Source organism: Sinocyclocheilus anshuiensis, unplaced genomic scaffold (genome assembly GCF_001515605.1).
Source record: "Sinocyclocheilus anshuiensis isolate Anshui unplaced genomic scaffold, SAMN03320099.WGS_v1.1 scaffold609, whole genome shotgun sequence".
NCBI classification, from domain to species: domain Eukaryota; kingdom Metazoa; phylum Chordata; class Actinopteri; order Cypriniformes; family Cyprinidae; genus Sinocyclocheilus; species Sinocyclocheilus anshuiensis.
In genome coordinates, this window is record NW_015541011.1 from 1,108,732 (window position 1) to 1,119,209 (window position 10,478).

Here is a 10,478-nt window from a genome sequence, read left to right on the forward strand (position 1 = left end):
CACAACTGTTTTCAACGTTGGTAATAATAAGAAATGTTTCATGAGCATTTCTTGGATGGATCATGTGATGCTGAAAAATTGATTAATGGCTGCTGAAAATCCAGCTTTGACATCACAGGAATAAATTACATTTTAAGATATATACAATAGAAAACCATTGTTTTACATTTTTAATCGTAAAGATATTTCACAATTTTACAGTTTTTACTGTATTTTTGATGACATAAATGCAGCCTTGGTAAGAGACCTCTTTCAAAAACATGAAAAAGTCTTACATTTGACCCCAAATGTGTAACTATATATATATATACAATATATATATATATATATACAGGGTACGGAAAGTATTCAGACCCCCTTAAATTTTTCACTCTTTGTTATATTGCAGCCATTTGCTAAAATCATTTAAGTTAATTTTTTTTCCCCCTATTTGAGTTCTAGCCCGTTCTGTTCTCCCTGGTCTGAAATTGTTCATGTCTACCTTTGCTACGTGTGTATTCCTGTGTCCTTGGATTTTATTAAAGTCTATAAGTTTGAATTTGACTCTGCGTCTCCTCGTTCCTCGCGCCGTGCTCCTCACAGTAGCGAGCAACGTGACAGTATGTGTGTTTTATCAACAACTTTTACACAAAAGATTTGGTTAGGAAAGTGGCAAAAGATATTAAAACAGAATCAAATAATCATAATATTAAAACTGTGGGTTAATTAAAACATTGCCTGATTTGGCCAAGACAAGCTAACAGTCTCTGTTCCAGTTCATTTAACTGGTCTCTCTGCAGGCTTGTGAAGTTCCTCCACACCCATGTCACAGTGCAATGTGATTATTAAGGCATTGTCATGCTAGAACAAAAAAAGACATCTCTCAGAGGAGGTCTGCCACAAAGTCAGAGCCGCAAAGTCATGTAAAACTATGGGCAGCCCCAGAATATTCTTTTTCACAATTTAAACTTTTGTGATGTCCCCCTGACATTCACCAGACTCAAACTCATCAGACAGAAAATGCATTTCCACTTATCCAGAGTTCAGTACCAGTGAGCTTTACACCACCCCAGTCTAACATTTTTATTTTAGGTATTTGCATAGATGGAAACCCATCACCCGGTGCTCCTCACCTAATGAACAGTTTTGGGACAGAATTGCTTTCCAGCAGTTTGATTAGAGGATTTTATACCTTTCAGCAGGGGCCACTGCTCAGTAAATGTATTACATTGTGTCTGAGCTCCCCCTGGTCATGTCCACTTCTCAATAACAGCATTTACAGTTGAGCACAGCTTTAGTAGACCAGAAATTTGTGCAGAAGGGACATCCCATGATGGTGTCATATTGAAAACCTTTCAGCTCTTTTCTAATTGCATTCATTAACAGTGTGTTCCAGAGGGAGAACAATCATGTTGTGTCATGTTGTGTTGTTCCAAATAGAACTGCTCAAAAATATCTACTTCAGAGCAATACAATACATTTTATGTGGCAAATCGCACCAGGCACATGGTTCGTCCTGTGTAACGGAAATTAAACAGTCTGCATTTGCAAATTTTTGCTCTGATTCTGTAAACAAAAAAACTGTGAAAACATGATCTCTTGGGTTTTATAAAGTCTTTATTATAAACATCTTTAAACACCATTTACAGAATATATACTGTATATATATATATATATATATGTGACTGTGTGTGTTGGAGTAATTCACACTGAGATCAGGTGGATGGTCACTCAAGGATGCTTTACTGGGCCTGACAGACAAAACTGGGACAAACACGACCAAAAGGCTGGTTAGAATACATTGCATCGATGTTGCATGAGAAGTCTTAGCAGCAGGGAGATGTACCCACTGTATATATATATATATATATATATATATATAACAGTTCTGTCTGGTCTTCGAATCTGATAAGAGTGTGATATTAGAGTGATAACAAAGCTTCAACCGTTTCACCATTTGTATCACTCCGCCTGCGGTATTTCTCACAGCGAGTGTCATGGCGGATGCCCAAATCCTCTATAGATATAAAAATAAATAATACTGTTTTTGTGTCACGGAATGTAGTTTTAAGAGTTTTTTAGAGAATATGAGATTGAGCTGAAGAATGAATGCTGTATCAGATGCAGGTAATCACACTTGCTCAGCCAATCTCTCTCTCATAATACTCGACTCTACATAATACAGTGCCCTTTTAATACAGTAATAATACAATAAGATTTTAATGAAGCATCTCAGCATTCCTTAATTGCTAGTTCTAAAGTGACGTTTTCGAATTAGTAACAGAGGCTTGGGCTCAGCTGTTAAATTGTCAACCTGAGATTTGAACCCGCGGCGGAAGGAAGAAGTTCCACACAAAGGAGTGTTTTTAAAGACTCCATTGTTGCTCTTTTTTATTTACACAGTTGTACATCGAACTGTTGTATAAACGCAATATTACACTCGCACTGCGGCCTTGTGCCTGGTTTCATACTAGCGGAGCATTACAGCATACTTACAACTACATGGCATTTTCTTGAATATTTTATTTTCTGCTGCTTAACCATGATACAAAAAGTTCAAAAGAACTTGCTTGTGTATCACTTGAATGTTAGTGTAGCCCTACTGAGCATAAGAGGCTTCTTTCAAAAAATAATAAATAAAATAAATATGTTATTAAAAATGTTAGTATAATATATCACTTAATTATAAATATGACCTTTTATGTTATGGTTCCCCTCTACTGTGGTGTCTATTATAAGAAGGTGTCAGAATAACATGCAGGAGCTATATTTGTAATCTCTATACTGCGATGACAAAAGATCACTGCTGATGACTGTATTTATCTGTGATCCTTGGGGTCCATTACATCATCAAAAGCCAATGTTTTCCTGGCTATCTTATGTCTCCATGTGTCTCATTCAACTCTTCTTTACCAAGATACTGCAGTGTGAGCATGTAAAACAACCAAAGGTAGCACACTTGTTTTCAATCCAAGACTATCTTTGATGTCATTATTTTGATAGTTTTCATTATTTTAATATTTAATTTGTTTTCAATCCAAGACTATCTTTGATGTCATTATTTTAATAGTTTTAATTATGTTAATATTTCATTTTGACAACAAAATAATGATCCTTTTATTTTTTTTATTTTATTTTTTTAGTTTGTTGAATAATTCAGCTGGTATGTTACATGACACTTGATGACCACTGTCACGAATTCGGTCCATGGACTTCCGTTTATTCACCACCAGAGGTCACCCTTTCCATTACATTGACTCTCGCACAACACAAACTGTTGCATAGCACCCCGGACTACATATCCCATCATTCTTTGCACGATTTGCACACTGCACTGATTGCACTCATTGCACACAGCTGTTTCTAATCACCTCACTCACTATATAACACCCACTCTAACCACCTTTCTCTGCTGAGTATTGTTTAGCCCGTACCCCATTCCGAGTCCCATTCCGAGTCTCTGAGTTTTCCTTGTTTTGCCTTGCCTTGCCTGTTTTCGCGGTTTCTGATCTTTGCCTGTTTTCCTGGATTTTTCCCTCTCGTCTCGCCCCTGTGATTCTGTCTGCCGATCGGTGACCTACGCTAGCCCTGGGACTATTCTTGTGTTTTGCCCGCCATATACCTGTTTGCCATTGTTTGACCCTGCCTGTTTACCACGTCTCTTTAATAAAGCCTGCAGATGGATCCACACGTCTCACGTCTCGTCAGCCCTGTTACAACCACAGTGTAATGTAAAAGTCCTGCTTAAATTAATCCATTATACAATGTGACAGTAAAAAGTGACACTTTTAAAGAATCAAGATTATATTGCTGCCAGATGGAGAGGATGATTAGAAACAAGATTTTAAAAAGCAAAAATCCAAATGGGGCATTTTATTACTTTTGTCCCTTTAATCTAGTTATAAAGTCATTTGTAATTAAATTATCAAAGTGATTGTATTAAGAGTATTGAAATCAGGGCTGCTTCTGTGTCCTCCCAAGACACTTCTGGCAGTTGGGAGATGTTATATCAAGAGTGTCACAAAGCTGTCACAGTTTTACGTGGACTGTTGATTACACGCCCAGAGGAAATGTATCAAGGTTAGTTGTGTCAGATCTTATACAGCAGCATCAATGAAATACAAATGCTGTTTTTCCATCACCTACAATTTACTGGGGTTATTTTTCAAGTTTCATGTGTACAATGTCAGTGAAAATTTGAACATTGAAGTGCTTAGCTTAAGGCCTTGGCATTCTACATTAGTGCAATACAACAAACCAAAAAAATAAAAGTGCAAATGATCTTTGTAAAGAAATATAGTCCTCATGAGGTATATGTGTTGTATACATATTTGTAAGGAGTGTAGTGAGCATTACAGAGTGTATCGAGTTCTGATGGCCTGTAGGTAAAAGCTGTTCTTCAATCTGCTGGTTCTGGATTGAATACTCCTGTACCGCCTGCCTGATGGCAGTTTGATAAACAGGTTGTGTGCTGGGTGACTGGGGTCAGCAATGATTTTGCGAGCCTTCCCCAGACATCGTATGTAAAAGATGTCCTGTAAGGTGGGTAGTTTGATGCCTATAATGATTTCAGCTGCTCTCACGACTCTCTGGATAGCCTTGCGATCGCTGATGGAGCAGCTTCTATACCAGACAAACAAGCACCCTGTCAGGATGCTTTCAATGGTGCATCTGTAGAAGTTTGTGAGAATTTTGGGGGGGAGGCCAAACTTCTTGAGCCTCCATAAAAAGTAAAGTCACTGACGGGCAGACTTTACTACTGATGTTACATGCAGGGACCAGGACAGGTCATCAGAGAGGTGCACACCGAGGAACTTGATGCTCCCGACACTTTCCACAGCAGTTCCGTCAGTGTGTAGGGGGGTGTGGCTGTCCACCTGCCTCCTCCTAAAGTCCACTATCATCTCTTTAGTTTTGCTGATGTTGAGACAGAGGTTACTATCTTTGCACCACTTATAGTGTTTTTACATAATCTCTGTAGGCTGACTTATCACCATTCGTGATGAGGCCCAAGATGGAGGTGTCATCAGCGAACTTAAAGATGATGTTGGTCCTGTGTCTGGCAATACAGTCGAACGCAACCCTGTGGAGCACCTGTGCTCAGAGTCAGCGTGGAAGATAGACAGTTCCCAATTCTCACCGCTTTTCCTTAAGACTTCTGAAATTATGTTGTTGAAAAACAGAAAATTGCTTTGTATACAATACAAAGCGTAATTATATGAGCTTGCACATACCCCTACTAACAGTCAGTAAATTATCACAACAGGATACAAGGTTCTTAATGTTCGTTTTTAGACCTATGTATGTCTTTTTTATTTATTTCTGCTTCAGTCGGTGATAAAGGTGATATTTTATTTTTTTTAAAACATGTCTTTTATGCCAAGCAGTACATGCCCTCTGAAAAAAAGGATTGTACTATTATATTCTCGTGATCATTAAATGGGATACATCCTATTATAATTTTCCCCCCTAATATTTTGTACATTAGATTTTTTTTAACCAACTCCAGAATGAAGATTTCCAAATAACTTTTGGCTTTTGGCCACTGACTGGTGGAGGCTGCATTTTGCTGAAAAGAAAAAAAGGGGGTCAGTGCCGTGGCCTTAACAGGTAGCACACAAACTTTGACTATTCCTCTGTCTGCTTGTATGGTGACACAAGTTCAAATCAAAATCAAAATCCATTGCATCACTTGCGGATCTTATCTTTGCCTCATTTGCTCTCCATTTTCCTATCAATAACATATATATGGATAGAGATAAGATAAAAAAGAGAACTACAGTATCTATATACAGAATGCCAGTGGTGTTACCAACAGTTATAGAAGTGTACATATTCTTTTTTTTTTTTTTTTAAGGTATAGTTCACCGAAAAATGAACATTTGGTGAAAATGTACCTACCTACAGACCATTCAAGATGTAGATGAGTTTGTTTATTCATAGGAACTGATTTGGAGAAATTTAGTATTAGCCTACATCATTTGCTCATCAATGGATCCTCTGCAGTGAATGGGTGCGATCAGAATGAGAATCCAAACAGCTGATAAAAACATCACAATAATCAACAAGTAATCCCCACGACTCCAGTCTTTTCTTTTTTTTTTTTTACTTCAAACCATTGCTTCTGGCTAAATGATGTGTCCTCTATCAATAATATTGCTTTCTCCAGTGAAAAAGTCATCTTGTCTGAATCAGGAGAGAAATATGCACAGATCAAGTACTGTTTATAGTTTGTTTGTTTGTTCTAAACAAATATGTCAGTGGATTTTGATGGTGGAGGACAACAGGGGATGGATGTTTTCACTGGATGAAACATGGATTATGGACTTGTATTTTGGCTTGAAGCAACAGTTTCACCTTAATGATTGACAAACACACGGCTTTTCACTTCACACGATGTTGGTTGGTGGACTGGAGTTGTGTGGATTTCTTGTGGATTATTGTGATGAATTATCTGCTGTTTGGACTCTCTTTCTGGCTCACCAATTTACTGCTGACGATCCATTGGTGAGCAAGTGACTTGATGCTAAATTTCGCCAAATTTGTTCCCATGAAGAAACAAACTCATCTATATCTTGGGTGAGCAAATTTTCTTTTTTGGGGTGAGCTATTCCTTTAAGTTTAAAACAAAAATATATTTTCCAATATGACTGTTTTTATCGGTAATGCAAAGAATTAAATGTGAAAAGAATGAACTGTTAACATTTTGCATTGCAGTAGGCTGAGAATTTTAAGGCTGCAAAAATATATGACAAATAAATTGCCCAGAGTTTAACAAAAAAGTGTGCACCTAAGCTAAACTGTCAGAACAGAGCTGGAGTCATGACAAAACACTGTGTATAGAGTAGCACCACTTTCCACTGAAGATTTAGCAGAGTTGCAGTATATAAAGTGTTTCTGGATAATGGAGGGGTTAAAGGATGGTTCAGACTGCAGTAAAACATATTAAGAGCATCTTCCCTTGGAGAGGTCTTGATGCACTTAAATGCTGTGGGGTAGAAAACCCAAGGTACAGTCGTAAGTCTCAGGTTGGAAAACCAAAAATTCTGTGAGATATCCAAAGAGGGGATCTGAGAGAAGAATATTTAGGCTACTTGATATCAGAAATTCACATGCACATGCAGAAATTCACATTCACATGTAAAAATATGCAATATTTAAATGTATGACAGGGTGTATGTAGCATAACAACAGTTGTCAGAAATTATGGTTTTCCACCCTGCACATCACTGCTGTTTAGATCCAATGTAAGAGACTCAGACAGCAGCAGACCTGGATTGCTGGTGTTGCTGGATTCAGGACAAAAGGGCAAAAAGGTGCAGACACTGTGAGTTTAGAGTCTTGTAGCGGCATCTGACATTCATCACAAAGAGTCACTATGGAAGTTGAGCAAAATAAAGGTTAGATAAAAATCAGGTGGCATGAGGACAGAGGGACAAACAGGGAGAAAAAAGTAAAGGGACACATGTCGCGAAACAGATGGATAAATAGAAATTGCTGTTCCATACAGTATGTATTGTTGCAAATAAATGCTATTTTTATCTAACATTATGTTGAAGAATGACTTTCATTAATGAATCCTCTAGAGAAATTAGGTAGTCCATTTATTATTCTTTTCAGAGTTTATTGCATGCTTTCTGTATCACTTCCCAATGACGTGTCTTGGCAATCCCCCTTCCCTTGCCAATTTTACATAAAATTCATACTGAAAGTGTTAATTTTTTTCACATGAACAATTCTGTGGTATTAAAAGATAATTATAGTGCATGCAATTGTCATTAGCATTCCATGACAACATTTATTACATCAAACAAAGTAGTTGTCATGTGGTACTATCTGAATGTCATATCTATGATAATTGGTTACATATTTTTTGCTTTTTTTTAAGTTTATCTTTTGTGTCATTTGGCAATTCCTAAAAAAATCCTATAAAAATGTTGATTGTTAAAACTGCTATTTTTAAGATGAATACAGTTTAATGGAAAAATAAGATGGCCAGTTGTTTTTGGCCTAAAATGTATAAACTAATCACTAATTATTTTCCTCATTCAGAAAGTTTACTTTAGTTAATTTTTACTTATAGTACTTTTCTTTTTTAAATGACAAAGTCTCAATGTATTTTTTATAAAGTTATTTTTTATACTGCATCCATGCCAATACATGTCAGTACAAGTCAGTACACACTAAGCGCGATACGAAAAAGCAAGGCGAATCACATACGAATGGTGCTTTCACACCGAGGGCCCGATCATACACTCGGTGCAATGCGGCGCAAGGCGCGACACAAGTGTTTTTTGCTAGTTTCAGCCCAACGCAATTGTCATTTTCACGTCCTGCGCCACGTTGTTTAAATAGCAAATGCATTTGCACCCATTTGTGAGCCAATGGGCGTGCTGGTCTGAAAACTAGGTGTGTTCAGGCGCATTGCTGGCGCATTGCTATTTTGAGGCAACTCAAATAGACTGCGCCATTGACCAACAAAAACCTGGTCTAGGGCCCTATTTTAACGATCTAAGCGCAAGGTCTAAAGCGCACGGCGCAGGTAAACTTAGGGCGTGTCCGAATCCACTTTTGCTGGTTTAACTATGGGAAAAACGGTCGGCACGCCCGGGGCATGGTCTAAAAGGGTTGTCTCTATTCTCTTGAGTAATGGGTGTGTTTTGGGCATAACGTGCAATAAACCAAATAGAGTCTCATCTCCCATCCCCTTTAAAAGCCAGTTGTGCGAAAAATTGAAATCGCATCATATGACCCCTTTAAAACAGCGTGATGCAGGATGTGAAAATGACAACTGCGTCGTGCTGAAACTAGCTAAAAAACACTTGAATCGCGCCTGGCGCCGCATTGTGCCAGGTGTATAATAGGGCCCCTAAAGTCAATGGCGCAGTCGTTTTTTTGTTATTTAAAGAGCGCGTTAGTACAGGCGGGTCCACAGCCCACGTACACTCTGCTTATTACACACACAGGGATGCACAGCAGCACACAAACATGCCAAATATTAAAAATTAAAGGATTGCAATGTAAGAGATTATTACTGTGTAGGCTACATAAATATAAAAATGCCTACATGTCATATTGGATAGTCATTGCATGTATCAGAATTAGGCTACCTATTTGCTCGCGCACGAGCAGCTCCGTTTCCTCTCTGGAGATGTGTTCTGTCTTTGCGCTTGCAAATTCCGCCGTGTAAATAGCAAATCCGCCATGGCACAAGCGCAACTGGCTCTTAAAGGGAATGGGAGATGAGACTCTTGCCTTGTCCAAATACCTTGCGGTCTTGGCCACTTGAGAGCGCGTGCGCGCGATAGGAAGTAAGTGTGCAAGACTGTCCCAGGCCTTAAAAATGGCAAAGCGCAGTGCCCTTAACACACACTAAATCCACACTATCTTGAATACCGCTCCAGAGCGCTATTGAAGGGCCTGTTTACACCTGGTCACTTCATGCAATTTTGTCTGATCGGATAGCTATCCGATCGTGAAAAGACCATGTGTAAATGCCCTCCGAAACACATTCGAGACGGATATAAATCCGATCGCTCAAGACGCAGACGGTCAACACAATCATCTTCATTAAAAGTAGTAAGACAAATTATCTTTCCAATGCTGATGCCGCGCGCTCTCCTATTGCGGTCTTTGATCTTGAAATGAGCTGATAATTAATCAAATACAGCGCTTATCTTTTGATTTCGTGGACGTGAACTCCTTCAATTCCCGCGCTATATTTAAATTTAACGATCGGATTTACATCCGTTTTGCGACGACACATTTATGTGGCCAAGTGTAAATGGAAACATTTTAACAAATCAGATAGATATCAGAGAGAATAGGGACAGCCCTTTTAGACCATGTGCCGGGCACGCCGACCGTTTTTCCGACCGTCGTTAACTAGCAAAAGTGGATTTGGACAAGTCCTAAGTGCACCTGTGCTGTGCGCTTTAGACCATGTGCTTAGATAGTTAAAATAGGGCCCCGAGTGTGAAACGATTGATCGCCTTCTGCTAATTCATGCCTGCACGCTAGGTGGTGTCAACCAACAATGCATTTTTCCTCAGATATACGAGATGCATATGGATTTAACATCGTCCGCTGCTCATCAGCATTAAATTAAAGGGGTCATATGGTACGATTTCAAGTTTGCCTTTCTCTTTGGAGTGTTACAAGCTATTCGTGAATAGATAAGATCCCTTAAGTTGCAAAGACTAAAGTCTCAAACCCAAAGAGATATTCTTTATAAAAGTTAAGACTGGTTCACGCCCTCCTAAAACACTTCGTGTAAACACGCCCCCACATGTCTACGTCACCATGTGGGAAGATTTGCATAACACCGCCCAAATGTTCACGTGAAGAAAGAAGGCGTAACTTTATTGTTGCTGCCACCGCCGCCACCATATTGTGAAGACGCTGTGTGTTTCGTTGCGAAAGCGGAAATACTTTGTTTGGCCTTCCAAAAGAGGACACGACTAGAAATCAGTGGTTAAGTTGTATTTACAACACTGTTC